Source organism: Ursus americanus, chromosome 27 (assembly GCF_024610735.1).
Source record: "Ursus americanus isolate L20-20 chromosome 27, mUrsAme1.1.p, whole genome shotgun sequence".
NCBI classification, from domain to species: Eukaryota; Metazoa; Chordata; class Mammalia; order Carnivora; family Ursidae; genus Ursus; species Ursus americanus.
The window spans coordinates 18,517,069-18,543,511 of NC_142153.1; the positions used below are offsets into that span (position 1 = coordinate 18,517,069).

Below are 26,443 nucleotides of genomic sequence, written 5' to 3' on the forward strand. Positions count from 1 at the left end.
TAGCAAAGGAAATTCTCGTTTGTAAAAGTGCCATTCTCCCTTAACTCCAAGGGGACTCCTCACAATTTCTATCCATGGTGAAGTCCTTGACTTAAACCTGCATAACAAACCTTACCATGCAACCCTTCTTTACCATCCCTCCCTGACTTCCTTCCTCAATCCGCCAGAAGCCCAAGCCCCTTTTCCCTTTGTTTAGCCTAAAATGGTAAGCCCCAGCTGTACCCGGTCCCTTGGGTCCCTCATCACTGGGTGTCCCATGTGCATGTATGATGCAGTGTTAAAAACGTGTTTGTCTTTCTCTTGTGAAAAAAAAATAATAAAAAAATAAAAACAACTACTTTTGCTTCACTATGCAGAGTTTATCTTTTCTAACAGAGAAAATAGCAAGAAAACGGATCAGCAAAGAAAGAAAAGAAAGCTCTAGCAATTTCTGTGGGAAGGAGGCCCGTGTTGGGGGTAGCTCTTGTTGTCGCTAAGTCAGGGTATCTTGGAACTAAGTGTCTCAAAGTCGGATTTACTTGGAACCATCAAGCTTTGCTTTGTGCCTTGGCTCCAGAAACTTCACTCACCCAGTTCTTTATTAGGCATGCTAATAAAAAGTGAAATAAAAACATTTCTGGCAACCTAAGAATCTTTTCTCTCAAAGTGCCCCGAGTGGTGGTACAGAGTGGAACTAATACATCCCAAACAAAGGGCTTGGATCCTTCACAGACTGGATAAGAAGACCTTGATAACTCAGTTGACTGTATTTGGAATTTTCCTGTTTCCTCCTGAACGGAGTTGGGGAACTGAATGGAGTGCTTATCTGAGAAGTGTCAGAACCTTTTAACAATGTTATTACAAGGATGTTGGTAAAGCAGAGTGAAGATTTTGGCAGGTACAGATGGGATTATATTTGACTGAATGTATTTTCTTGCTACGTGTTAATCTGTACTTTTCTAGTATTGAGCTTTTAAGGAGGTCAGATAAAGGCCTATCAGAAACTCTGTTAACCCTCTCCTTCGCATCCCTTGTCAGGAATCTAGCATCCCAGCTGTGACATGGGTGGAATGAAGTGATTTCTGTTGAATGTCTGGGAGAAATTACTCTACAGTAGGAATCATAGCAGAAGTCTGCCTACGAAAGAAGTCTCCAGAATATTCCACACAGGGCGAAGGGATGGGGTGATGGATGGTTTCTAACGGTTAACATCCAACTTCAAGTGAAAATAATCTGAAAGAATCCCAGCTGGGATTCACAGGCCCCTAATGAGAGAGAACGCTGAAATCAGAAGTATATCCGCATGAAAAAGTGTAATTCAGGGGGAGAGGACTCTAAAAGGGCCCAGACAGAGCAGGTTGGAGTTTTGGAGGAACAATACCATTTCCACAAGGTCTTAAATCTTCTTGGCCCACTGACAGAATTTTAAAATCTCTTTCCCCATTTAAGCCAGAGCAATTTTCTAGTACATAAATAATTTAAACTCAAAAGATGAAAAGAAAACCCTTACACAAGAGTAACTAAAATGGTCATAAAAAGAGAAGCAATTTTCTTCTCAACCAATAAGGTTGGTGTAGCAGTTCAGAGCACCTGAAAACATGTCACAGTGTACTTTGTACCAAGGAGGTTTCCAATGAAGTCAGGTTTTTAAAGTATGCAGTTGAAAGGCAGAGGGGAGAGCACATGGTCAAGAACAAATGCAAAGGAATGACAGGAAACTGGGTAAGAACAGAATCAAAAGGATAACCCAGAGAAAGAGAAAAGTGATTGGAAAATGGGACACCCAAAATTAGTGATGAACAGATAATAACAAACAAGGGAAGGGTAGGGATGGTACATTGAGGACGGATGGCAGGCAGGAAACCGAGCTGTTCTACTCCCTTGGGGTTCACTTTTCAGTAATGAAGAAAAGTGTCTTCAAGCTAGAAAGAATAAAATAAACATGGTAAAGAAGAAACTGAAGCCTAAAATAGGGGAGCTACTACAAAATGCATCTTTTATTTTATTTTTTTTAAGATTATTTATTTATTTATTTGAGTGAAAAAGACAAAGACAGCGACAGACAGAAAGCACAAGCTCAAGCTGGGAGGAGAGGGAGGAGAGGGGAAAGCAGACTCCCCGCTGAGCAGGAAGCCAGACATGGGGCTGGATCCCAGGACACTGGGATCATGACCTGAGCCAAAGGCAGATGCTTAACCGACTGATCCACCCAGGTGCCCCAAAAGGCATCTAACTTTTTAACTATATCTAAATCTTTAGGTTCAGAAACATTATATCCTATGATACGGAACTTTGCAGATAGGACTTCTTTAAAAATACTTTTATTATGAAATAAGTATAGATCCATAAAAATCCACAAAGAAATTTCCAGGGAGGCCCTTAACGTTTGCAGGTGGGATTTTACACCATTGACCACATTTCTTTTTTTTTTTTTTTTTAAGATTTTATTTATTTATTTGACAGAGATAGAGACAGCCAGCGAGAGAGGGAACACAAGCAGGGGGAGTGGGAGAGGAAGAAGCAGGCTCCCAGCAGAGGAGCCTGATGTGGGGCTCGATCCCGCAACGCCGGGATCACACCCTGAGCCGAAGGCAGACGCTTAACCGCTGTGCCACCCAGGTGCCCCCATTGACCACATTTCTGAAGACGTATGAGGAATGAGAAGAATGGTACCAGAAGACTGACACATGAGCAAATAATTTCAGAATCATCAAAAATGGTGGGAAGGTAATTTCTGAGATCTATTATTGGGTGAGCCTGTAATAAATCTCTTGATAAATTCTAGGAATGGTTGATCGATGTTTTCAGTATATGTGAAGCAGTGATACTGGGAATAATGCTAAGAAGAAGATGGGCCATTTCTTTTTTTCTGAAGAGAATCTCTTGACTGATAAGCCAAGGGACTATTCACCTCCAATATATGTTTTCCCTCCAGCTATTCGGAAAAGTCTTTCATTATATGTTTGTTGACAAATTGGTTTTAACTATAGTTTAGTTAGAGGATTTCATTGCTAGTACTGAGAGATCAATGAAACGGTATCAAAATGGAAGTCGTTTCCAATGACCTGCACCCCAGGGTCTTGGCACTAGCTTGGATGACTGAGTGAAGACTCAAAAATGACTTTGGCTGTTGGAATACTAGGTTGAAACCAAAATGAATTCTGGTAATTTTTAAAGAATCCTACCATAGAATTACAGGATGTGAGAAATGTGTTTTAACAGCAATAATTATGAAAAGACTTTGGAGTTCTAGTTGACATCTTAATACGAACACAAATGAGAAAAACCAGAGTAATTTTAAAATGTTATGTGTGTTAACAAAGGAGACGATAGATACTTTACACTGTCAAAACCTACCTAGAATATTGTGATCTATTGTAAGTCCCAATTTTTAGAGGGACAATGACAAGTCATTACTCATTCAGACAAAGATGAGTGTTCTGGAGACACTCATTTTAAGAGAGAGACCAAAGCAGCTGGGTTTGTCATCGCTGTCTTCATATATGGGAATGGTTACCATGGAGAGAAGGATTGGATTAATTCTCTGTGGCCTACGGTATAGAAACAGTGTTAATATGTGGAAGATACAGTATTTACCTTAAAATAAGGAAAATATTTTACTCATTAGGAACAGGGGTCAGAGACCATATTTTAATAGGTCAATGAATTTGTTTGAAGCATAAGAGGGAGACCTTGAAGGAAGATACAAGTGTGGGAATCAACAGCATGTAGCTCCAATGAGATAACCAGAAAGTGGGTCAGAACAGGCACACATTTCCTGGGATTCATTTCATCCTAGGGAGTCTTTTTTTCTGACTTCAGAGAAGGCAAAGTTTGTTTGTATGTGCAATTCTCTGGAGAGATGGTCTATAACAGTCCACAGATTCCCAAAGATTCCACAACCTTAAAACGTAAACTTTCCTTGTGTAAGATCAGAAAATAATTTTGACTAAACAGTGGACACTTTAGGAGCACAAGCTTTTAGAGTGTAGGTGAAGGAATGAGAAGAAACTGTCATCGAGACCTGAGGACAATTGGGCAAGGACATAGTGATCGCGTTCAATGGAAGGAACTTTGAAATTGTGGGAGTCAGCAGCAGTTCAAATGCTTTGGAAAGGTTTCGTAAAATAAAAATTATACCATGCCTGGAAGAGGTGTGACATACATATCGAACAAGGTAAATGATGTGCAAAGCAACAATACAAGAGCTGTCAGAAAGCCAAGTGGCAGACTAATTTAAAATACATGGTGTAGAAAAGGGCTGTAGGGTCAAATGAAGGTAAGTTTTAGTGGGGAGAGCCGGAGGTTTAAGGAGACCCTTGTGGAGGCAGCGGGACACATGCTAGATCTGAGAGTCGAAACACCCTTTCTTTCTTTCTTTCCTTTTTTTTTTTAATCCAAAATGGCCGTTTCAACTTTCTTCTTATTATGTCTCCTGGGTAAAAACACATCCTTCACATGAGAAGTATCTAAGTGTTTGAAAATGACTATTAAGTCACCCCTTGATCTTCTTGCCTCTAACGTCAAGAGTTCCCAGTCTTCATGGAACAGGCTATCTCCAGTGAAGAGCCTTGCAGAACTTGATTAGGAGTCAGGATTTGACATGAGGGGAAATAAAGCCTTTGCCAGGCTCTGATTAAGAGTTCTATCATGACCCAAAAAAGAAAAGAAAATTTAAAGAAGAGCATTTTGAGTCACAACGTTGAATGTGAATAGATCGGGAAGAGGCCAACTGTCAGTCCCTCACGACTGGTCTCGGGGCAGGGCCATGCACACAGGAAGGATGGGGGGACCAGAGAAACACTGCAGAAGGAGGGTTGCAGAGCTTGGTGATGTGCAGATGTGTGATGCATGAGGTATCAGAGATTGAACTCTCCTTGACTTCGTAATGTACTTAGCAGCCCCGGTCCTCACACAGGTGCAGCTTGGAGAAAAGACTAGTCACAGCTTTTTACTACATGTGAAGTACAGATGCGCGATAGCCATGGGGGGAAATAGGGAAACCAAGGGCATGTTCCCGATGGAGAGCAAGGAAGACCAAAGGTACATCTTGACTGGATTTTGTGTTCTGGTTACTAAAATGAAAGAGACGACATCCAAGAGGGCCTGGAGGGACTGTTACAGAGTGAGACTGTGGAAGTCCTTTAAGGGTTAGCTTGTGCTCTGAGCAGAGGAAGCCTAGGGTGGAGCATGGCAACCTTCTCTCACACTCTGTATGGGGAGGGGAGAGGAGGATAGAGAAGAGGGTACTAGTTACCTGGTAAAGTAACTTAAACTATCTGACGTCTGTTGAGCCTCTATTAGATGTCAGGCACTTCATATACATTTTTTTGTCTAAACCTTAAAATAACCATAGAAGGAAGAATAAGACAAGGGGGAGGTACACTGTGGATCCAGTGAACACCCTATAGACGGTCTCCACTGTTAATTAATAGTCCTTGGAAAGGCTCCTTTCTGGGGAGAAATAGCATCCTCTCTGTGCAGGAAGTGTGTACCTTCTCTGAGACAAGGAAACACTCAAAATAAGGAATTGGGAAACTTTAGGGGAAAATGCTAGTCTTGGAATATCATCTGTGTTAAGATAAGATTTTATGATCAAAGAATATTTGATCACAGAGCAGACAGGACCACAAGAGTTCCCATAGTCTCCTCCCTCTATGAAAAGAGAGTGTTATCAGTAGACCACCTTTTACAACGGACCGGGACCCAGGTAGAAGGAGGGCTGGAACTGAGGTGGTGACATGTTCTAGGTGCTTTGGTCCTGTGGGTCTCTGACGGTTTGGGAACCCTGAGGACCCTGGAGTTCTCGCTCTGACTTCTACAAGTTACAGGAATGTTGGATGGACTGCCACCGTAAATACACAAGGTATCAACGTGCATACACAGACGTCTTCGATACCCATTTATTTGACCCTTCCTGTCCCAGGTGAGGAGACAGGACATCTACAGCCCACACTCGCTCAAGACCAGTGGAAGATTCAGATGATGGCAAGGATTGAGTAAGCCACCTTCTCTCAGGGATGTAGCCCTTGAAAGGAAAGCGGTTGCTTGCTTCCAGAACTTGCTAGAAAATAAATGTAGCTAATCCTTTCATGCTGGGTAGATTTCGCTGCATTTCCCAAGGGACTAATATTTCTTCTCAGGGTTTTTTTGTTTTGTTTTGTTTTTTTTCTTGAAATCCTTGTGAATGTCTGAGAAGAGGTCTCTACAGAGAAAACTACCTCAGTCACAGGCACAAGGGCCTCTGAATTATGTTGCAATTTCTGGTGTGAATGCTATGTTAATGTAGTGTCATGGGTGACAATGAAAATGCACCCAAGTCACGAAATTCAAATTTATGACTTTAGCAACAGTCTTTACTTCTCCCACTCTGGTGTGCTCAGTGTTTTATGTTGTTGTACTTCCAGGGAAATTTATGCCTCGATGTGCATTGTGAGTGAGTTATGGTTACTCTGAGAACCTTAATTTTGCATTTCCTGACTTCTGTGTGTTCAAAGGGACAACTTTTCAAAAATGGCCTCCAAAAAAGGCACCACAGACCAGCTGATGCTGTGCAATTGCTGTGCCTGTGGAATGGGAGTGATGAACCTCCATGGCTGGGGCTTCTTTGAGTCTGTTTCCTGTCTGCAGTTTACAGGAGCAGAGGGAGATGGGCCAGGGTAGGGTGGGGCTTGGCAGCCTCAGGTGGATGTTCAGTCCAGGCGACAAGTCTGAGGCACTGGAAAAGGGAAAGAACGTGGATTAATTGTTGTTTGTTGTTATGGGGGTTTTCATTTATTGCACACCTCCTGCAATCCAGGAATTGGTCTAAGAATTTCACTTCCGTTTTCATGCTAGCTTGCTCTTCACCCTTTAAAGTAGGTTCTACCATCCCAACCATGGACACCAGAACACTGAATGAAGTCGAAAATACATAAATCACCCAAGGTCGTGTGAGCAGCACAGGCAGACCTCGGTTCTAGTTCCGTTGATCCCAGAGCCCATGTTCTACCCTGGGCTACTTCTCCAGTGACCAAGACCTGAGCCCTGATTCCAGCTCCGTCCCTGCTAGCTGCGCCGTCTTTCCCAAGACTCTAACCCTGGTTTCCTCTGGTGAAACAAGGATAGTACAGAGCTAACAGACTTCTGTTGGCTTAAGCGGGACCAAGTTTATTTGTTATTTTGCTGTTGTTACTGGTGCTCTCTGTGCAGAACGTCCCACTCGTGGTATTGGCCTAGCCAAAAAGAAATGGTCAAGTCAGAAAAATTTACCACTATTTTTCCCTGGTTATAAGCTACACGAGGGCAGAATTTTTGCCTGTTTTGCTCATTACATATATCCAATGCCTAGAAGAGTGCTTGGCGCGTAGACACTCGGTCTCATGTGCTGACTGACGGAGTGATTTGTATCATGCCACCTCCCACTCCAACCTCTCTCTCCTGTCTCCTACTATCTCAGGCACAGCTGTGTGCTCTGTACTTTGGACATCTTACGTTTTCTTGCAGAAACGGCTTGTCTTACTTACTTTCTATTTGGGGACTTCCATACCACACTGGAAACAATTTAGTGTGTTTCTACTCTTGGAAGTTTGCAAAGCAATGGGGGTTTTCTGAATCCTGTGTCTAAACCCGATGCGATTCTAATGGTGGACTTTTTGATGCTGTAGGCAGGCTTTGGGAGGTAGCTTTTGGAGACTGATATTTGGCACCCCTAAAATTAAACTAGGCCTAGATCCACCCTTGTCCCTGTCCAACAGCAACTGGGCCAAACCCGCCACATCAGACTCTGTTGCCCACGGGAGACCCGGCTACCCCCACAAGCCGTGGTTTTTAAGAAATGTTGAAGTGTGTATGTCTTAGCACCTTTGCAATTGCTTTAGTTTCTTCTGCCTCTCAGAGGATTTTTCTCACGTGCCCTTACCCTGCTAAAAGAGCTCTTCAAGTTTCTGACGTTAGTTCTTGTGTTTCTAAGCCCTATAGCCAGCAAACAGCCCAATGCCCTACTAATGGCGTTCATACTGATATTCTTGGGGTTTGGAGCACTGTGCTGCCCTGTGTCATCATCTCTGTTTCACTCAGCAGGAGCAAATGGTCCCAATATCATTATCCTTCTGGCTAGGTTTAAAATTCACTCCTCGTAAAACCACTGCCTGGCATTTCCATAAACAACCCATTGCCTCTAGCTCCTAAGGTCTCACTGTATGCCATGCTTCCTATTAAGGCTAACTTCCTCCAAGACAGCGTTCTTGCTCCTGATTACTCCTCAACTCCCTCGGCCCTTCCCGCTTCCTAAGGATTCTGGCTCAATTTTTCTCTGAGATTAAAAAAAGGCAAGGTTATAAGCCTGGAGAAGAGGTCATTTGTAATGGTGAAAGCAAGCTCTTGGGGTTTGAATCACAACCTCGCCACTTAATATCGACGTGACAAAGACCAGACTGTTTCAGCTCTCTGAGACCCAGTTTCTCATCTGTTGAATGGATAACAATGCCTTTTGTGTAGGAATTGGCCCATTGGTGGGTAAGCACCCATTGAAAGTTCACTATCCCTCACGAAGAAGACTTATACTGTAAGTTTCCTGGAAGAAGTATTTTATTGATAGTAAGAGAAAACTTAAAAGGGGGAACTGGGTGGCTTAGTCGGCTGAGTGGCCGACTCTTGATTTCGGCTCAGGTCCTGACCTCAGCGTTGTGACTTCAAGCCCGCTTTGGGCTCCACACTGGGTGTGCAGCCTACTTGAAAAAAAAAAAAAAAAGAAAAGCTATCAGCTAGATTTCTTTTTTCTTTTTTGAAAGAAGGGAGAGGGAAAAGATTGCAGAAAGAAATATTTTCATAACTGTGGGAATTACTGTGTTTATTAATTTGATTTTCTTAATGACCAGTGAAGTAAAAATTTTATTTTGGTTTTGTACCTTGTGTGTGTGTGTGTGTGTGTGTGTGTGTGTGTGTGTTTCTCTTGAGCTTAAAGTTCCTTATCATGTCAGGAGCAGTGATTTCATTCGTCCCTTTCAGTAAAAACTTAGGGAGTATCTATTGTATGCCTGCTACTCTGTAAAATCCTGGCTAAAACAGAGTGCCTTGTAGTTGAACCAGAAAATCACAATAAATGATTATAATGCATTGTGACAAATGCCACCATAGTGCCTCATCCAAGTTCATTTTTGTGGCCTCCTGTTCCTGTTTCAGGAAATGGAAGCATTTATGGGAGATGTTCTGAAGGGAATTTCCCCTGGCTCTTCTCCATGTCAGAGGGGGACATTTCTTTTGAAGTGTCTCTTATTATCAGAAGACAAAGCTATCCAGAAGGCAGCTTGCGGAAGCCTCGGGCAGTTGTAGCCACAGGAGGGAGGTCAGGAATATTGTTCTGTTGTAATTAATTAAAGAACCCTCAGAAGGTTGTCTAATGCCAGAGAGGTGTGCCATGCATTTGAGGCAAGATTTTGGGGTTTGGGGTTTTGTCTTCTCTATAAGTATATGGAGATGCAGCAGGGATGTTTGAATGTGTGATGTCAAAGGGCGGGTGGTAGCAAGCACAGACCTCTGTGTAATGAATGGGCCGTGTTCCGGTCTGTCCAGCCGTTCAAAGCCAGCGTTGTTTGTTTGTTTGGGTGGCTACAGAGCCCTTTGGAACCCGAGACTCCGCACGTACACATGGGCCCACACACACCTTTACAAGGTGACCCTGTTCCTCAGCTGAATGCAGTCACACATTCAGCAAGTGACTTGAAAAGAGCCTCAGTATCTGGAATGTCAGTGAATTTGGGGGACAGTCCCAATTCCAAATTCTAAATTTTCAGATTCCATTTCAAACCATGTGTCCTGAGTCGGGGTCACAAATACATGATCTCCACGTGAATATTGCATCTACTCAGTGTTCTTCTCCTGGCACATGAGACGCTGACTCGGTGGTGTTTCTTTGCCACCCTATAGCCCTGCTTTTCCCTTCGTCCTTGGTGGCCCCCTCCCCATGTCAGCTCTCCTGTCCAGGATGCCCTTGTGAACTCTCTGTCTGGGCTGAGGCACTTCTCATTCCCAACCTGAGGCACCATTTGCCCCTAGAGACTGCAGTGGTGTTAGGGTGGACGAGGACAGGGCTGCGACAAGAGGTCTCTGGACATCCTCCCAGTTGCACAGTTTCAGCACCCCCAGCCCACATCCCCCCATGAGTGGAAATTAAGCGAACAGTCTGGAAGGCACAGGTTAGGCATTCCTACAACCCCGTGTCCTACTCCAGCTGTGAGTCTCCTTGTGTGCCCCTGAGTAAGTCCTTGAACTCCTCTGTGACTCAGGTCTCCTCACTGTGCTGGCTTCATAGCATGGCTGTGAGGATGAGAGTCCCTGTTATAATATATGTAATTAGAAAAGGGACTGGAAAATAGGCCACGCACAATATAAGTGTTTGCTTTTACTAGTGTGATGACTACTATTACTACAACAATTCATTACCATTAGGGTAAGTGCTCAAACGTTCTCAGTGGAACACACAGAACCACACGTAGGCTGGGGAAGTGCCTGAGCACTGGGAAGGTAAGAAAAGTAAAGAAGCTCACTTTAAAAAAGACCAGGGGCACCTGGGTGGCTCAGTCGGTTGAGTGTCCAACTTTTGGTTCTGGCTCAGGTAATGATCTCAGGGTCATGAGATCGAGCCTGGAGACGGGCTCCACACTCAGCACAGAGTCTGCTTGAGATTCTCTCTCTCCCTCTCCCTCTGCCCCTCCCCCTGCTTGCACTCACTCTCTCTCTAAAATAAATAAATAAATAAATCTTTAAAATAAAAAATATAAAAAAGACTCAAAAAGCCCACATAAACATAAATTTAAAATACCAGAGCCCTCTTTTCCCTGCACCGTGTAGGGCAAATTAATGATGAGGGCTGTCAGGACGCTTGTGGATCCCACGGGGCTATTCCAGCAACTCACATCTGTTCTAGAGTCTGTTCTTGCATCTTCTTTGTCCCAGCTTGCACTGCCACCCTCTACCCCATCACGTTGCCAGCTGTCACTCTCCACTCTGACTCAGCCAGCAGGCATCTTAAAAATCAACACAGGGAAATCCACGGCCAAGCATCACAACTTTATCTAATGTCTTTGCTCTTTGTACTCTACGGCACAAGGTTCCCTCCGGTGAAGTGTGGGCCCTTCTCAGCAACCCCCCTTTTCATTCCCCCATCAACTCCATAAGGGACCATGACGAGGAAGATGCAATTTGGCTTAGAATTTGAACTTTGATTTTTTTTTTACCCAAGAAATTATGTATTTCTAAGTATTGGTCTTTAGTTCTACTATTTGAATCTGGGTGATAGGTTCATATACTTCCTGTCTATTCCGATTACTGGTAACTTAGGTGATTAAGTGTTTTTCAGGTTGTTTTGTTTTACTTAAACTCTAACCTTCTTCTCTGACCCTTGAGTTATTTTTTTCAAGGGATCAGCCAATTTGTGTTTGGTTGTCTAGAAAAAAAAAGGTGTCTTACAGCGATTAGATAGAGGCCAACTTGCTTTCAGAAAATGTAATTTTCTTAAGATACTGGAGCGTGCTGACTTCCTTTCTCTGACACAAATATTATGACTTATCTAGACCTACTAATGAGATTAACCTAGAAAACGGATCTGCAAAACAGAGAGGTTTAAAAACTTTGATGTTTACCCAGTTAAAAAAAAAGTCTGTGAAATTGTAAATTTAAAAAAAATCTAGGTGGTAAAAAAGAATGGTTGAATAATGTTCATTACATTTAGAATTTCAGGCCAAAAATACAAAAAGGAAAAAAAAATGGGAGGGAATACCAGTCCAGAAAAAGTAAAAACAGGTTGCCATCACCAGTGCCTGCCACTGCCCAGCAAGGCTCACGTTGGCCTTTGAAGGCACATTCTAGATGTCATGGCATCAGGCAAACAACAGACAACTGCCTGATCACTGTGACTTTTGCCACGGTCCCTGCTCACATTAGAACATACCAAGTGTGTATAATGAACGCGTGCCTGTTTTCAGGAAAGTAGAAGTTAGAACAGCAGGTGGACAGAAAGGAAAATTTTACTCTTATTCTGTTCCAAAGATACGTGATGTTTGCCTCAATCCTCTGCTCTCCGTTTATGACACATAGCCTTTTTTAGTTCTAGACACTGTCACACGTAGGCATTTATCACTATTTAGTGTACTATATCTTGTGTCTTATCTATTTTCTTTATTTTCTGCCCCCCTCCACTAGAATCAAGCACAGTGACGGTGGGGATGTTTTGTCTATTTTGTTCACCACTGTATCTCCATCCCTAAGATGGTGCCTGACACACAGTTAGGGCTCCGTAAATACTGACTGAGTGATCCTGTGATTCCCTCACAGTTCCCAAACCAAACACCACTTCCTCTAACCTCCAACAGAGAGCAGAGACACTCAGGCATAGTTACCTTTCTTAGAGTCATGGGTCTTTTGAGACTAAGAAATTAGAAGGTCACCTAGTCCAACCCCTTAATTCCACTGATAAAGAAGTGAAGGTCCAGAATATCATCAAGTTGTCCAGACACATAGTAAATTAATAAAATAACCAGGAGTAGGAATCAGGACACCTGACCCACTGCTCCCTCCCCAAACTATCCTTTCCTACTGATTTCACTATACACTCTTTCACCTGCTGGAACAGCAGTGACTCGCTCCATCGTAACAGCACAATCCTCAGGGTTTCTCTTAGGTTAAGGGCTCAGTGATGCTGAACCTGCTGGGGAGCCCCTTGGTGCTCTGTCTATTAGTGTTAGAGTTAGCTCTTTCTCCATCCAGGAGAAAGGATTCGACATGATTGAGGCCTTAGAATCAGCCAGTGGGGCTTCAGACAGACACACATATTCTCTGTCTCCCTCCGTCAGGTTCTAGCTCAAACCCCACCCGTTCCATGATGTTTTCTCCTGTAAATCCAGCCCGTATGGATGTTGCATTTCTCCGAGGTGCTGAGGTAACATCAAATGCCTTTAGAAGCCAATGCAGTAATGCAAATGGGGAAAGAGCCCAGGGCAGGAGCAAAGGCCCAGGACCTTTCTATTTTTAGGGAAGCTGAAGTTTCTGGTTGCCACTGGCCTCTACCTTTCCACTCCTGCCTTTCAGGAATTAATAGGAAGAGTGATCTCCAGGGGCAGAGACTTGCACTCTCCATCTTGGACACCATCTCTCCTCTGGGTGCCTCACCCATGCAGCTTGTCCTACGGACTGTCCACACCACAGCTGACGGGGTCCTATCAGAATCCTTGAAGAGGAGCACAAGGGGAGCACAAGCACACTTTGAGGTGAGTAGGCAGAAGTTTCCTTACTCTCCTCCTCTTGCAGACCCAGTGGCAGTCTTAGTCCCACTCTGGAGACTGCCTTTTCACTGTATTTCCGTCTGGCTTCCATCAAGCTGGCTTTCCTAAATCCCTTGGAGAAGGGGGCTCTTTCCTTTCTGCAGTCAGGCCTGCCTCTGTTGGCCTTCAGGGTGGAACTGCTGTTCCTTCAGCCTCATTTCTCACCAATCCCACTGTTCCTTCTTCATCATTCTCTGCCCATCAATGGTTGGAAATGACATCCCAGAGAAGTCTCTGTCAGGACGGGAGACTACCACCCTCCCTGGAGCAGCTGTCCTTCACCTTCCCAACCTCATCTTGGGCCTTCTTGTTTGTTCTCTCACATTCTTTCTTGCTTTGGAGGCTTTGCCAAAAGCCTATTCTCTTAGCACCTCACTGTGGATGAAGCTTCTTCAAACTTCCTTTGGTTTGGGGGAAAAGCCACATTCCATCTTTTTTTGCTCTCTGTGATTTGAAGATGGAACTGAAGATTTCCACCTCTTTGAGCTATGAGTCTCCTCCTAAGGAATCTATGATAACCATTAGCATATGAAAAAGCTGCCACCATCGTTCTCTGAGGGGGTTATCTTTCTCTTACCAGTGAGAGAACTGTAGGGTATACACAGTCACTTTATGAAAAATCCCTGTCCCTTGGGTAGTATTTGACACGTCAGTCCCTTTGTAAGGACATCTTTAATGCAGCAAAATTTGATATTTTGTCAATGAAAATTTATGAATTACTCGTCTGGAGCTTTTCTGTGTTGACGTCTGTGGGCAAGGTCAGGTAATGATTACTAAAGACAAGATGGAGACTGAATTTGGCCTCATGGTACGGACCTAGAGCACCACGTAAAAGGTCCTGGAATTTATCCCAGAGAAAATACATTTATTTGGGTAGGAGCGCTAAGTTTTAGACTTAAATCACTGACATAGCAAGATGGGAAGATGGGTTTTAAAAAGAGATGCCAGAATTAGGAAGACTGCCTGTGGCCACAGGGATAGAAAAAAGTAACAGATTCAAGAGACATTTCAGAAAAATCATTGACAGGATTTCAGGTTAGTAAGGAAAAGGGAAGAATTACATTTTATGGTGAAAACTTAAGATATGAGAAGGAAGGGAATCCAATTTATTATGATCTTTTTAAAAAGGAAAAGTCACTGTATCCCCTGTTATTTAAAGTGATTGAACTCGGTAACCTTAAGGAAAAGCACCTGTCAGCTGTCCCTGAGCCTTCTGCGTTGTACCCTACAAACATGAGGATTTCCTTTCCTCAGTAATTGACCTTCACTCTCAGAATGGCATTATTCTCACTCGGAGAACCATCCCTTTCTGACTGAGATTCTCATCTGGGCTAAACTTAGCTCTTTGTTAGCCATTGTTCCTTTAATCAAGTTGGGTTTTTTTTTGTTTTGTGATGCTTTTCTTTGCCTCTAGCACTCCCACCATCCCATTCATGTATCCCTCTCTACCCTCCCACCACATTGGAGTTAAGTGTCCACACACACTTGACCTCACTTGGCCACACTTGGATTTAATCAATGTGGTATTTCACCTTCATTTTTGGAGGATATAGAGTTCTAGATGGATAACTTTGCTCTGCCAGTGCTTTAAAAATGTTGTTCCATTTTTCTAGCTTGTATTATTTTTGATGAGTAGTCTGCAAATTTCCCTTATTTGTTCCGTTTTATTATGTCTTATTGTAAAGCCTCTTCTTTCCTATGGCTGTTGTGAATATTTAATCTTTAGCTCCGATTTCTAGCAACTTGAATATGGATGTGATTATCTTCCTTGTGGTTTGTTGAACTTCTTGGAGCTGTTGGTTTATAGTTTTCAAAAGCCTTTACAATTTCTTGGCCATTATTTTTTCAATTTTTTTTCTTTCTCCATCTCTTTTTGGACTCCGATAACATACATGTTAGACTGCTGATTATTGTCACATAGGTCACTGAGTCTCTGTGAATATTTTTCAGGCTTTTTCATTTCTATTCCTCAGTTTGTATAGCTTTCCATCCATCCTGTCTTATTCTCTCTACTGATTTTGAGTGTCCTGTTTCTACAGATCCAGTACCCTCCCAAACTCGGATCTGTGGTATCTTCTCCCCAACTTCCTCCAGATCCTCCATGTTGTTAAATTGTTTTTTTAAAAAATGACTGATGTGAGCATCATAGTTTCTCTTCTTTCTCTTCTCCCTCTTTGGATTACTGACATCATTATCTTTGCTTAGTTTCTTGTCTCCCCAGCTAGTTTCCACAATATATATTGCCAAAATTTAAGCTTCCTAATGTAAACTTAGATCATATCACTTCCCTATTTAAAAATCATCCATGTTTCCTCAGAGCCTACAGATGAAATAAAAACTTTAGTTTTTCACTCAGGGTCCTCCCCAATTTAGTCACAGGCTTGCTCTCTGATCGTGTTTCTCAGTACTTCCATTTATGTACCCTAGCTTCAAGAAATTCAGAAATATTACTGAGAGCTTAAAATGCATGTCCTGAAGAGTTCTCAAACCCCTCAGATTTATTGCTTTGCTTTGTCTATTCCATTGCCTCTGTCTGAGTGTCTATACCAGTTCAGACCCAGTCTGTGAATTAAAATTCACTTTGATGGCTAACTTCTGTATGATATCTTTCTCTCCTCCATTTTAAAGTTTTCTTTCTGACCACTGACAGCTTTGGCAGTTGCTCTATCCATATTGAATTGGAGCATAACACTTGTATTATAACCTTGCATTATAGTTATTTGCAAACATATATTATATTCTTGCATGTCCTGATAAATAATTTTCCTGGAGGGAGAATTCAAGTTCAACATTCTATTTTTTACATCCCTTGCATAGCACACTGTTGACTCTTGATAAATATTAACAGAATAAATATTTTACTTCTCTGAGCCCCATGATGCAATCATCTAACACTATAATTTTCCCTGCAAATAAATATATTGCTTACTAACATTTACATCTAGTATTTTTCTTCAGTTTACCTTTTAATATTCACAGATATTCATATTTATCATGGTGAAGTTATAATCTGACATTGTTCTCAATATGATCTTGTGTATTTTAAGAAGCTTGAAATAAAAACAGTCAAAAGATCTGGAAGCCTACAGGCTCTCTTCTTAATCATGTATCTTGGCAGTGAGAGTTGCAATATGTTGCCACCTATTAATTAAATTTGTTCTCTGGTGAATTAGCCTAGAGAGAGAATATTTTCTTAAAAAAAAAATGAACCAAGTAGGATGAGGAGGATAATAAGTCTAGGAAACCGCTCAGGTAATCAGAACCTGTGATGTAGCAATGCTGGGGCCATACCATTTTCCCAGTGGCTGTGAGAAAACTGCAGGGAGGCACGGAAGCCAAGAAAGAACCTACGAATTCTGGCTGGAAAATCACCACTAAAACATTACACTGCTTCACAACATATTAATGAATAATATTGAACCAAAAGGAACAGTCAATTATGAGTTTGATCAAAATGAGAGTGTTAGATACAGATGAAATTTTAGAGACCATCTAGATTCTAGAATATCACTATCTGTTACTGCACACAGATCTCTGAAATTCTGTTGACAGTTTTGTACCTTAATTCTGGAAAAAATATGCATACATACAAAATTAGCCTTAGGTCTAGACCTTTGATTCAGAACACATTTCCTCATTACAGGTAAAAACAATGCATCTCAGGAAGAGCTGGCAATTTGCTAAAATGCATATAGAGAGTTAGTGACAGAGATGTAGTATCACCACGAAGTGTCTCCAGAACTCAAGCCCCATCCTGGGTTTTATCCAACACATTTTCTCTCATGTGTAGTGTCCAACAAATAAAGTAGTTAATTTTATTTGAATAAAACTCATTTGTCTGTATGCTCTCTAGGAAGGAAAATGAAATAAAAATTGAATGTCTTTGGTGTCAGGCACTGTGCCAGGTCCTTTCACATATGTGATTTTACCTCTCCAACAACCAAAGGTATTATTCTTACTTTATATTTAAAAAATGACCCTTGGGACTCCTGGGTGGCTCAGTCAATTGAGTGTCCAACTCTTGATTTCAGCTCAGGTCATGATCTTCAGGTGGTGAGATTGAGCCCCACACTGGGCCCTGCATGATCAGCACAGAGTCTGCTTGAGTTTCTCTCTCCCTACCCCCACTCACATGCTCTCTTTCTCTCTAATAAATAAATTCCTTAAAAAAATAAAATAAAAAATGACTCTCAACAATGTAGGGACAGAGGGAACATCCCTCAATGTCATAAAGGCCATATATGAAAGACCCACAGCTAATATCACCCTCAATGGGGAAAGACTGAGAGCTTTTCCTCTACAGTCCGCAACAAGGCAGGGATGTCCACTCTCACCATTCTTACTTCACATAGTACTGGAAGTCCTAGCCTCAGCAATCAGAAAATAAAAAGAAATAAAAGGCATACAATAGGCAAGGGAGAAGTCAAACTTTCACAATTGCAGATGACATGATACTCTATGTAGAAAACCTGTAAGACTCCACCAAAAACTACTGGAACTGACATACGAATTCAGCCAAGTGGCAGGATATAACATCAACATACAGAAATCTGTTGAATTTCTATATACAAATAATGAAGCAGCAGAAAAATCAAGGAATATATCCCATTTACAATTGTACAAAAAAGCCATAAGATACTTAGGAATATATCTAAACAAAGAGGTAAAAAATATGTGCTCTGAAAACTATAGAACACTTCTGAAAGAAATTGAGGAAGACACAAAGAAATGGAAAAACATCCCATGCTCTTGGGTTGGAAGAACAAATTTTGTTAAAATGTCCATACTACTCAAAACAATCTATACATTTAATGCAATCCTTATCAAATGCCACCAGCATTTTTCACAGAGCTAAAACAATCCTAAAATTTGTGTGGAACCATAAAAGACCCTGAATAGCCAAAGCAATCTTGAAAAAGAAAAGCAGAGCTGTAGGCATCACAATTCCCGACTTCAAGGTGTATTACAAAGCTGTAGTCATCAAGACAGTATGGTACTGGCACAAAAACAGACACACAGATCAATCGAACAGAATAAAGAACCCAGAAAGGGACCCACAACTATATGATTGACCAATCTTTGACAAAGCAGAAAAGAATATCCAATAGAAAAAAGTATCTTCAACAAATGTTGTTGGGAAAACTGGACAACAGCATGCAGAACAATAAAACTGGACCACTTTCTTATGCCATACCATACACAAAAATAAATTCAAAATGAATGAAAGACCCAAATGTGAGATAGGAAACCATCAAAATCCTAGAGGACAGAACAGGCAGCCACCTCTTTGACCTCAGCCATAGCAACTTCTTAGTAGACACGTCTCCGGAGGCAAGGGAAACAAAAGCAAAAATGAACTATTGGGACTTAATCCAGATAAAAAGATTCTGCATGGCGAAAAAGGCAATCAACAAAACTAAAAGGCAACCTATGGCAATGGGAGAAGACATCTGCAAATGACATATCTAATAAAGGGTTAGTATCCAAAATCTATAAAGAACTTATCAAATTCAACAGCCAAAAATTAAATAACCCAGTTAAGAAATGGGCAGGAACGCCTGGGTGGTGCAGTCGTTGGGCGTCTGCCTTCAGCTCAGGGCGTGATCCCGGCGTTATGGGATCGAGCCCCACATCAGGCTCCTTCGCTATGAGCCTGCCTCTTCCTCTCCCACTCCCCCTGCTTGTGTTCCCTCTCTCGCTGGCTGTGTCTATCTCTGTCAAATAAATAAATAAAATCTTAAAAAAAGAAAAAAAGAAATGGGCAGGAGACATGAACAGACATTTTTTCCAAAGAAGACATCTGGATGGCTGACAGACACATGAAAAGATGTTCAACATCACTCATCATCAGGGAAATACAAATCAAAACCACAATGAGATACCACCTCACTCCTGTCAGAGTGGCTAAAATCAACAACACAGGAAACAACAGGAGTGGCAATGTGGAGAAGGGGGAAACTTCTCGCACTGTTGGTGGGAATACAAACTAGTGCAGCCATTCTGGAAAATAGTATGGAAGTTCCTCAAAAAGTTAAAAATAGAACCCAGCAGTTGCATTACTAGGTATTTACCCAAAGGACACAAAAAATACTGATTCGAAGGGGGGACATGCACCCTGATTTTTATGGCGGCATTATCAACAATAGCCAAATTATGTAAAGAGCCCAAATGTACATTGACTGATGAATGGATGAAGAAGTTGTGGTATATATACACAATGGAATGTTACTCAACCATCAAAAAGAATGAAATCTTGCCATTTGCAATGACATGGATGAAGCTAGAGTGTATTATGCTAAGCAAAATAAGCTAGAGAAAGACAAAAGGATTTCACTCATGTGGAACTTAAGAAACAAAACACATGAACATGGGGGAAGGGGGAAAAAAAGGGGAAGCAAACCATAAGAGACTCATAACGATAGAGAACAAACTGAGGATTGATGGAGGGAGGTGGGTGGGGGATGGGCTAAATGGGTGATGAGTATTAAGGATGGTACTTGTGATGAGCACTGGGTGTTATACATAAGTGATGAGTCACTAAATTCTATACCTGAAACCAATTCTACCATATGTTAGCTAACTAGAATTTAAATAAAAAATTGAAATACAGAAAAGAAAGAGAAATCAAGTGACTTACCCAAATTTATACAGATACAAAATAGGGCTCAGATATGAATCCACAATCTTACCTCAATCCAGTGTTCTTTCTTCTATGCCTTCTTACCTTTCATTATGCTAAGCTAACTCTCTGGGAAAGCTTTTCTTAATCTGGAAAAGGAGGTTTACTGATAACACTCCAGCAACTATGATTAAGTACATTTAAAGGAAAATAACTTTATAATATAGAAGACCTACCAACAGAATTTATCAGGAATGTCTGGATCTGTCCTTACCTTTTTGGCACAATTTTTCCAGTTATTATTCCAATCAAGTTTACCTACCTCTCCTCTCTTTGTTTAAAACACCAGCCCCAAAGCTGACCACACAGCTGATAGAACAATTTTGGAGAGCCACCTATCAATATATATCAAAAGTCTTAATATTTTGCCTTGTACTTTGTCTCAATAATTCTAGTTCTACCAATTTATCCTAAGGAAATTATTTCACAACAAACATCAGAAAGTGTACCATGATTTATGTCTAAAATTGTTTTTTTATTATGTTGTTAGCCACCATAGAGTATTATGATATAAAAGTTATAATATGAGACAAACTAAGTATTTAGCAATAGAAAACTATGTATGGCATGTTTAAACAATGTAAAATATGCAGCTATTAGAAATGATGTTGTAGACATATATTTATTGGCACAGAAATAAGTTCATGGTATAATTTTTGAGCTGAATGTGATTGTATTGATTGACTTATTTTTCTCATTCTTTTGAAGTCTATATATATGTTATATATATTATATATTATTACATATTATATTTTACCTACTTTTTTTCATTTTATTTTCCCTACTTTCTTATTGACACATGCCAATTTTTTCCTTTCTTTTTCTTTTTGATATTGTTATGATTCTCATGTCCTTTTAAGAATCCAGACAACAGGGGCGCCTGGGTGGCTTAGTTGTTAAGCGTCTGCCTTAGGCTCAGGTCATGATCCCAGAGTACTGGGATGAGCCCTGCACGGAGCCCTGTATGGCATTTGGGCTCCCTGCTCAGTGAGAGGCCTGCTTCTCCCTCTCCCACTCCCCCTGCTTGTGTTCCCTCTCTCGCTGTCTCTTTCTCTGTCAAATAAATTAGATCGTTAAAAAATAAATAAAAATTAAAAATTAAAAAAAAAGAATCCAAGCAACATCTCTATGTTAGATACTTCTCTTCTAACTCTCTTCTTCATCCAAAGGAGGAGTGATCTATGCTTTTTCTTTCCATCTTTTGGGAACCTTTCTTACCTGGCATGTTACCTTCTGCCTACAGTATGATAATAGGAAACCCCATGATCTAGGTCAGTCAGTTTAGCTCTTGAAATGTAAAGGAGAGATTGTAAAACTAGAAACTGTTTTCTTCACTCAAAAAACTTTGGCTTTCTTTTTTTTTTTAATTTTATTTATTTATTTGACAGAGAGAGAGCACAAGTGGGTGCTGCGAGAGAGAGCCGCTGAGCAGAGAGTCTGATGCAGGGCAGGATACCAGGACCCTGGGATCATGACCTGAGCCAAACTGTGCCACCCAGGCACCTCCTCCAAACCTTGACTTTCAAGACAAATTCTTTGCTGTGGAATCAGTAATTGGGAGATGGGCATTAAGGAGGGGACTTGAAGCAATGAGCACTGTGTGTTTCAGGCAACTGATGAATCACTAAATTGTACCTCTGAAACTAATAATACAGTATATATTAATTAAATTGAATTTAAATTAAAAATTTAAAGAAAAAAATTATATTTTGGAAAAAATTTGTATTTTTGAAGTCAAAATCTGAATATTGCCTCTTTGTTTCCCTTTGTATCCTGCTTTAAAATTCTATTTTTTCCCAAGTCAATGGAGGCCTCTGGATGAATACAAAAGGATACTATATATTTTTAAATGTTACCCTTATTAAATATTAACTTTATAGCTTAATTTCAAAAAGAAAAGTTTATAATGCATTTTCCAATACAAGAACATGTTATATCGTTTAAAGCACTTAAGTTTTGTATTTCCAGAAATGTTATTTTCATAATCATCTATCTATACGTTCATGATTACATTTACTGGTAAGTAGTTCATAGTAGTGGTTGCTATTTTAACTATGATTTTTTTTAAATTTTATTTTAAAATTTTTGACAGTGTTTAGAAAAGCAGTTGATTTTGTAGGTTGATCTCATGTATAAGCTACTTTGTTGAAATATTTTACCTTTTCTAATCTTTTTCTTGGAGATGGAGAGTGATTCTTCTCTTCTATGTCCTTGTCAGCAAATGGTGACAGTCCTTTCTCTTCTTTCTCGATATTCATTCCTCTTATTTCTTGTGTGTTTTGCATTAGTTAGAACCTTAAAGAAAGAAAATGTTAGAATATAGCATTGATACAAGATACCTTTCTCTCTCTTTCTCACTCTAACTTAACTGTAAATGCTTCTAATATTTTACCACTAAATGCAACATTTCTGCTAGATACCCATTCAGGCTATAGGATTTTCTTTCGGTTCCTAGTGACTAGTGGTTTCATTAATTATTTATGTTTTTATCAGGAATGGGTGACATCTATCATTGAGATGACCATGACTTTCTCCTCCTTTAATATTTGATCTAGTGAATTACATGGATTAATTTTCCAATGTTGGAAACTTCTTATATTCTTCAGTAAATCCTACTTGTCATGGTATATTACTAGATTTAATTTGCAAATACTTCAGTATTTTGTATCACAATGTTGGTTGGTGACACTGGTGTATAGTTGGGAAATTGTCCATCAATTTCTATGCTTTGGAATGGTTGTAACATAAGAATTATTTTTTCCTGGATGTTTTGGCACAATATAATGCCAACGGAGAAAAGCAATTTATAGTCCATTATGTACAATATGATCTGTTTTTTTGAAAATATAAACGCATATATGAAAAATCTGGATGAATATTTCAAAGATTAATAATATTTCCACAGAGCTAATTATGGTTGTTTTTCTCTTTTCTCTTTGCTAAACTATAATTTTTTACTTGTTTTTGCTGGATATGAATTTTTGGGGGAAAAATAGGGGTATGAAATTGTACGTAGGTACAAAAGCATATAAAAGCAGTGACTAGAAACCACTTAGTCTGGTAATATGCTCCCAGGCCCTCTAAAATAGTACACCTTGCACTGTTGGTTGGATTTCTCTGTGCCAAACCTTCCTGTACCCAGGTAACACATCCCTATTTCTAGAACTTTCTCTCCACATCTGTACTCATTTCCAACTTTTATCCTGGCTTCTTCTACTTTAACCTTTTCATAGACCTACTAACAATACTGTCTTTATGGATACTGTAACCTATTTTTTCCTGATTTGGAGGCATTCTTCGTGTATGTAGTGCCTCCTATCCCCCTTATCTTCCCATGGCTTCACTCATGTCATCAAAACCATAGTTTGCCTCTGGTTTGGGAGTTGGCACTTGCTCTGCTAAAGGGAAGAGGGCTACTGAAGAGTTTCTGGGTTTCTTTTCCTTGGGTCTCTTGCTGGCTATTTCAGATACCAACTTTGCTTCATTTAGATATAAGACCCATGAGGATTCCACACTGGCCACTGACTGAAATTTACTTTTATTTTTGACTTGACAACAAAATAATCATTTTCCCAAGTGAATCTATTGACTAAGGATGAAGTAGTTACAGAGTTCCTATTTATGTTCTTTCCAAAGTTTTCTCTTATACTTTAGAGTTAGGGTTCTCAGCAGTTTTCACAGCCATTTAGAAATAACCTAAGGCAGCAAATATCATCTACTTCAATAGCCTGAACTAGCTTAGGCTTAAGCATATTGCAGCTTGGGGAATCCTCCTCACCGTATCTATTCTTTCTTTATGGGCTCCAGATACTGTCTGATGAGTAGCCTCAGAATGGCCAAATCAGCAAACACACTGCCAGCACAGAATCTCCTTGGTCAAAATGGTGTTCCTTCCCATCAGCTCACTCTTGCAGGTCTAACAAAGTTGACTTCCTGGGTGTATGGGAAATAAGTCTTCCCTTCCCTCTATCTGTTTGCCATAATGTAGTTTTAGTCTCTATTTATGTCTCATATTTAAGGACCCTCCTCTGAAATCTACCAAACTAGTCTTGATCAAGTGGATAGGTGGTTGGAGTTTCTTATGACAGTTCCAGACAGTCTTCCCACCCAGGGTCATTAGCCTCACCTAGATGGGGTTCCAAACAGAGTGACCATATTGTTTAGTGGTTAGGACTATGGGGCTGGAATAGATAACGTGGGTTCAAACTGGGCTCCACAAATTTAATCATGTGTATTTGAGCAAATTCAGCCTTCTTCACCCTCTTTCTTATTCTGTAAAATTGGAGAAAATAATGGCTTCAGGTTTTTTAGAATAGAAAGTAAGAATATGAATATAAAGCTCTTAGCAGAATGTCTGGCTGTGGCAAGTCCTCAGTAAATGCTATTATTATGGTTTGAAGAGTGCTTGAGACAATGTTCAGAAGCAGTTGCTGCTGGCTCTGGGGTTTGCTTCCCAACTTCATTGCTTGCACTGTCCAAATACATCGTATTTGTCCATTGAGTAATGCCACTTCTGGTCCACAGGTGCAGTTTTGCTCTCCATAACAACCCGTTTTTTTTTTTTTAAACAACTATGCAGATGACACAAAACATTCTGTCCTCATGGTTCATCAGTCTCCTTATTGGCAAGGATCTTCTCTTCCTCTTGTGCTTTGTTATTTGTGCTCAAGGCCACAATCCAGCTCTCATTACCGCCCCCCCCCCGCAAAGATTTATTTATTTATTTTAGAGAGAGAGAACATGCACTTGTGTAAGTGGGGGGAAGGGCAGAGGGAGAGAATCTCAAGCCAACTCCCTGCTGAGCAGGGTGCCCAACATGGAGCTTGATCTCACAACCCATGAGATCATGACCTGAGCTGAAACCAAGAGTCAGATGCTTAACTGACTGAGACACCCAGGCACCTCACTCTTTACTTCTGAAACTATTCATTATTATTCACTTCTTAATACAACCTACGCCCTTTCTCCTGACTTTTCTAACATGCCCTCACTTCCAACAATAGTTGGACCTCACCAAATCCTTTCCAATGCCATGTCCTGTCATTTTCCATTCACTGAACTATTCCTTTGTTCTCCTGTCTCTGTATTCATCCTAGGGTTCATGATCTTTCATTACAGCCTTGCCCTAGTCCATTTTTTCTCCCATTGCACTTACTCCCAAAAATGTCAGCTCTTAGACTGATCCAACCTCTAGTCTTCAGTGCTCAGAAAACCTTTATGGAAAGAAAGAAAGTTGAGATGCCTAGGGTGAACAAGAGAAAGCAAAAATCTCTCCCTGTGAGGGAGGGTATTTCAGATGATCTTGCTACAGGCTTTTCAGAGATATATGTATATTCCCTAAATGACCCAACTTCCTATTTCTTCCTAAAGCCTAAGCAAAGGGTTGTTTTATGCCTGACTGTTTGCTTATTTATGCTATTATTTATTTTTTTAAATGTAGCCATGTGGAATAAGCCAGACAAAATTGACTTCATTTAGGAAGTTATGCATTTTTATCTTCTTTAGAATGACTGTTTTTCTTTGTTTAGCTCCTTATAGTGGAGAATCCATATCCTAATATTAGAGCAATATTAATGCCTATACATATTCATATATGTATATATATATTTTGGTAATCTAGCATCATAGTCTTAAGGTTGCTGACTCATAGCATTACTTGGAAATGAATTTGAATCTTGGAAAATTATGAAGTTCCGTTTGTAATTTTCTAAACCTCTGAAGCTAAAATTTAAAATGTAAATTTTATAAGATTAGACTTCAAAAGACTTTACTGCAATATAACACTTACCAACTATTGGGGGGGTGACTATATAATGTTTTTCATAATTACATCTTAGTTCCTTTTCAAATATTCCAATAAGCCATTTGAAAAGTGTGTGTGTGTGTGTGTGTGTGTGTGTGTGTGTGTGTAGGCAATATTAGCAAGGAAGTCAGAATATTTCTTACGGGAAAAATAAATTCAAAGCAGCAAATAATATTGTCTACTGTGTGCCAGGTCCAGATTTCTCACTAAATTTTGAAAAAAGCTAGATCTAGCATTTTTTTTAAATAAAAGAGATAAGGCTCAAGTTTTTTTCTTTCCATACAAGCTTGCTTTCTAAATCCCAGTCATGATTTTTTTTTTAAGGCACTTTCCAAATACCGCATAAATGGCTCGCTCTGTGCTGAGTTGTAGAATGAGGGCAGGTCAGCAGGAGACCTGTGTTTGGCAGAACTCAAACCAATCCACCTGCCTTTGTTAAGAACTTTTATTATCTGCAAAATTCATCTTTGGCACTCTCTTTTCTAGGTAAATTCATCACTCTGCTTACTTAAGAAATGAAAAAGCTAAAATGATATTCTTTGCCAGCTCTTTTCTTTTATGAATATAGTTGCACTTTTCACAAAAAAAGAATTTAATTTGGGGTGGTTCTGTCACTACCAGTAAAGAGAAGGAGAGAGGTGGAGATTAAGGGAAAGAAAGAGGTAAGAGGAGAATTGAATGCAA

General features: G+C 40.3%; 1 protein-coding gene across 1 annotated transcript in view; it reads right to left on the bottom strand.

The window, feature by feature from the left end:
- Positions 1 to 307: 307 nt before the first annotated feature.
- Positions 308 to 26,443, bottom strand: part of POFUT3 (protein O-fucosyltransferase 3) — a 469,410-nt gene continuing 443,274 nt past the window's right edge. The window contains exons 10-11 of the transcript XR_015721965.1: positions 22,116 to 22,251; positions 308 to 6,697 (exon numbers count right to left, since the gene is read on the bottom strand). The gene's annotated coding sequence lies outside the window, so the exon portion shown is untranslated. The remainder of the gene's footprint in view (positions 6,698 to 22,115; positions 22,252 to 26,443) is intronic.